Raw genomic sequence first — 4,870 nt, forward strand, 5'->3', positions numbered from 1 at the left:
GGGGTGACGGGAGGGGTGACGGGGGGGGTGATCTTCAGTCCTCGTTGGGATCAAAGTCAAAGTTAATTTGCCAGTTTGAGAAATCTGAAAATGAAAAAGAGGAAAAGGTTTTTCATTTCTGGATGAAATTAAAAAGTGCTCCGAGAGAAGAGTTTATGTTAATGCTGATGGACAGCAGCTCTGACATCATCACTGACGTCTGTGACATCATCGCTGACGTCACCGACACCCCCTCCTCACAACATGGTTCACTGTCTGTTTGTTTGGATCCTGAAGGTCCACACACATGCAAACCTGTCTGCAGGTCAGTCCTACACAAACACAGACATGGTCGTCATCAGCTGATCACAACACAAACAAAACTCAGCTGAATCGGCAGCTGTATTGATCGACAGTCTTATTCTGGTGTATTTATATGAGCTGTGTTTAATCCAACACTTTGTTCAGGACGGTGACACGTGACTCTGTGAACACGTGAGACAGAAGAAGAAGATATGAAGAAAAGAAAGACGGAGAGAGAGACGAGAGAGAAAAGAGATCATGAAGAGATAACCTGAGATAAATCTGAGATAAAACTGGAACAAATAAAAGAGATGATGTTGTTGAGTTGTCAGATCTTCAGTCGGAGCATTCGGCCAATCACAGCTGATCCAGAGTTTCCTCTGTTCACACTCAGGTCAAATGAAACACAATGTTTTATATCAGTGACTAAAGGAAGTGAAGTCATTCACAGCAGGAAGCTTCACTGTGTCAGTATGTCTGATGATTGATATTTGTATTGATTTAATAATCGTTGTTGTTAATGAGTTGGTTTGTAATGCTGAGAAACTGATGTTTCCAGATGTTTCAGTGAGAGCAGAAGTCAGTGTGATGTTTGACAGTGAAGTCAGTCTGACGAATGTCTTTGTTCTGCTTCAGTTTCCTGTCTCTCAGTGTTTCCATGGTGACGTTCTGCCCTCTGCTGGACGTTCTGCGACACTACAAACTGACTGTAAGTTACAACACTTTTCTAATGAACTCTGTCAGATGTTTATTGATTAGTAATCACATCTAATGATTTGATCATCAACAAATAAAACAATCAGATATATTTACATGTTAATCAGCTCAATTAGAGAAAAATAAAACGAATGAATAATTACTCAGGCTATAGAAATAAAAACAGAAAATCACCTGTGATTATAAAAATATATATATAAAAAATTCTATTGAGGTGTTTTAGAGATGAAACAATTCATCACTTAATCAGCTGTTATTTTGATAATTGATTATTTTTTGTTGTTATTGAAGTAAAAAGTTGCAGCTTCTGATTTTTGAGAATTTGCTGAGTGTGAACTGAGATTCTGGGTTTGAGCAGTAGAATCAATAATGAAGATGATGATCAGCTGCAGTAACTGACAGTGACAGATGAAGGAGTGATGGAGAGGAAAACACCAGAGTAACAGTGTGCTGGTCTGTAGGATCCAGATTCAGCCAGTTTCATCAGGTAAATACCCGACAATACCACAACTCACACACCTGAGACCAGCAGGGGACTCCAGCTCAGGTCCAGGTCTGACTCAGGTCCAGGTCTCTGCTCCCCCTTCAGACCTTCCCAATACAGACCTAACACAGAGGACGTCAGCTGAGTCGGCGGCCCCTCAGTGTGGTCCGGACCACCTCTGAATGTGGTCTGAGTGAGCGGATCGCAGCATCCTGAGACAGATCAGGTTCTTCAGCGGCAGCTGGACATGACTGGTCTCTGTGAACTACACACTGCTGCAGCTGCTGACTGAGGTGGGGGTGTGCCAATAATCTTTACACATATTTTCAGATTAACATTTAATCTTGTAGTGACCTTTAACCCTTGAGGCTCTTGTATTCAATCCAGTAGACGGGATGAGAGACTAGGACCGGTCCACCTGGTGGTTCTCTTCAGAACTGCTGGTCTCAGGTCTAATAGTGTATTTGCAGTTTAGAACCAGAGGTGTGACGCAATCCTGATCAGTGCCTGTAGAGGGGGCTGCTGGTCTGAGCAGACCCCGGTGCAGACCAGTGTGCAGGACAGTGTGTCTCTGGTCTCTGAGCAGGATTTAGAGTCCTGCAGCTGTCCTCCCTGTTGACACCTGAGCCAGCAGCTGAGACTGTTGCAAAACCCCCGAAACAGAAACGGATCAGCAGAGTAACTCAGCAGTAATAGTGTGTCCATGTGTCAGGGGACAGGGGACATGAAACATCAGTGTGGACGAGTAACTAACTAAATTAACTTAACTAACCCTGAACAACAGATTGAAGTGTCAGTTTACATCTGAACTGTCATGTGACCTTTAAAGCTTTTCATGATGTAGCAGGCTCCTCCTTTTATTAACCAGAGGTCCCCAACATGAGGTCTGAGCCCCACCGGAGGTCTGAACATGATTAAATATCATAATAATAATAATAATAATAACTGAACAACACAAAACGATGTTTTGAGTTTTCTGCAGTTTAAAATGTGGGAAACAGAAATAATTCAAAGTCACGTGTGAAAATCAAATCATCATTTCCTGAATGAAAATCATATTGAGATAAATCATGTTGTGTTCTTGTTTCTGATATTAATAGTTATGTCATTTAAAAAATGAAATCAAAAGACAGCCATATTCTTGTTCCTCCTTCAGTAGAAAATAATATTTCATCACGTGAAAATTGAAATACAAACCAGAAATGAAGAATTGAAGCTGTTTTCTGTTGATGAACAAAATAAACGAGTCACTTTAATGAGACCAGTAAACGAGCTCATTAGACAAACATGAATTCAGTGTGTTGTTGTTTGTTTCAGGTCAGAGAGTCATTCATCAGAAAACCATCAGACGAGACTGAAGTATTATTATTAATCTGTGTCTCTGTCTCTCAGGGGACAGGATCATCCCAGGTGATGCTGACAACCATGGGAGGAGGAGCAGAATGGCCCCTCCCCCATCCACTGAGGAGGAGGTGAAAAGTGAAGGAGGAGAGGGTCATCCATCTTCCTCCTGCTGCTGGGACAGTGGCTCACATATGGAGATACACAAAGAAACTTATGAAGAAAAAGAACTGAAGAGAGGGACACTGGTGTGAAAGCATGAGACAGACTGAACAACATGTCCCTCCAGGTCTCATGAGGACAGGAGGGAAGTGGATGGACAGGAGACTGTCATGTTTCCCACGAAGTCCAGAGGGAAACGAGTCTGTTGGAGCACGAGCTGCATGTTCACCATGGATTTAGAGTGGGGGGGTCCTTCACTCTCAGCGGTGGTCTCAGTGACACTGATCTGGAGTTGATGTGATGAAGAAGCAGGAAGAAGCTGGAGCTTCGTCTTCAGTCTTTACATGATGATTAAACTGTGTTTGTTAGTGTTAACTGCATTCTGATTTAGATTTAGATTTCTACAACCAGTCAAACTCTTTTATGTTCATCATCACATCAATTCAAATGGTTATTTTTATTTTGGTTTTATTTTATTTATTGTTTTTATTTCTGAACTGTTGTTATGTTAATATATTATCATAATTTGACATAATCACTACAATGATCTTGAATCTTCATTGGCTGGTCGCTGCATCTTTTCCTCCAATCCTACAACAGTGGATGGATGGTCTCTTTTCTTTCATTAAAGGATGACTTCAGGACTTTTGCACCTGGGCCTCATACAGCCGTTATATTGCTACCAGACTCCTTTGACAGAAACAATCATTTTACCTGTTACTGTTTAGGTTGGTTGTTCTGGGTGGTAAAATGATTGTTTTTGTCAACGGGGTCTGGTAGAGATATATAAACAGTTTTTAGCTAAAGGTTTGTCTCTCTATAATGTAGTCAGACACTTACAATTACAATCTGGCAGAAACAGCCACTTCAGTGGATTTCCTGTGAAATGGAGATTAGGCCAGTCAGATTAACTTCCATGCTGATCAGCAGTTGGACGGGTTTTTCTTCTTGCTCAGTAGTGGACCTATGCCAAATATTTTTTTCCCATATCAATCATTTCACCCAAAAAATAACAAAATAAAGCCTAGGGCAAAAACAATCCCAGAGTTATCTTTTCAGTCTCTTTTCATTCATTTGGACAGTGAATCTCCACAGGTCACACTCGCAACTATGAACAATAGTTCACTATCTGCATCTGGGACGACTGTGAATGTACTGATAACAGCGTGTCTGTGTCTTGTGGTCAGGTCATCTGTCTTAGTGGGACAGATACAACGTTACGTAAAGTGTGATTTAATGTTTAGGATTAGGTAACTGCTGGAATCTTCTCACATGTATGGATGTGATATTGATTTGGACATGTATTAAATATGGTCAACAGGAAGTATTCCTTCAGAATGGTGACATCATACAGTGGTAACTTGTATTATTCATCTCTTTCCTCATCAATGCGTCAAATATCAAAAAAATGCTTCTGCTTAAAAACCATCTGAGTGTCCTGAACCTCCTTTGAGCAGCTCACAAGTTTTTTAGTACATATAGGAGAAGACTAAGGCATAGGCATAGGTTTTTCTGCATGTCATTCATCTAATCTCTCCCCTCACTTCTTGTCTGGATGCAAAAAAAGACCTTTTTAAAACATGTTAAATCATGAAAATGTGACATATAAAAATTAAATGAATGAAATGAAAGTATTACTAAAATAAGTCAGAAAAATGTCATAGTATAGCATATCACAAAAATGTCATAAAAAATATAAGAATATAATAATGGTATAATACAACATAAAAATGTAATAAAAATAGTATATTGAGACATTAAAATGTAGGAAAAACATCATACTATAGGAAGACATAAACATGCCATAAAGATTTTGTAATATACAAAAGCAAAAAATGTCATGAAAAGGTCATAGTACAGTAAGGCATTAAAAGTCATAAAAAG

General features: G+C 39.8%; 1 long non-coding RNA gene across 2 annotated transcripts; it reads left to right on the forward strand.

Moving 5' to 3' along the window:
- The first annotated feature begins 33 nt into the window (after window positions 1-33).
- LOC147818995 (uncharacterized) lies at window positions 34-4,414 on the forward strand. Of its 2 annotated transcripts, none has more exons than XR_015437405.1 (3): window positions 34-991; window positions 1,358-1,776; window positions 2,876-4,414. It is a non-coding gene; the product is annotated as an uncharacterized LOC147818995 (long non-coding RNA). The 2 variants fall into 2 exon arrangements; XR_015437406.1 differs by having other exon boundaries at window positions 1,461-1,776.
- Window positions 4,415-4,870: the final 456 nt, after the last annotated feature.

The sequence above is a fragment of the Seriola lalandi genome, unplaced genomic scaffold, assembly GCF_002814215.2.
Source record: "Seriola lalandi dorsalis isolate HSWRI2012SDOR001 ecotype SW California unplaced genomic scaffold, Sedor1 jcf7180002054369, whole genome shotgun sequence".
In the NCBI taxonomy this organism is placed as follows: domain Eukaryota; kingdom Metazoa; phylum Chordata; class Actinopteri; order Carangiformes; family Carangidae; genus Seriola; species Seriola lalandi.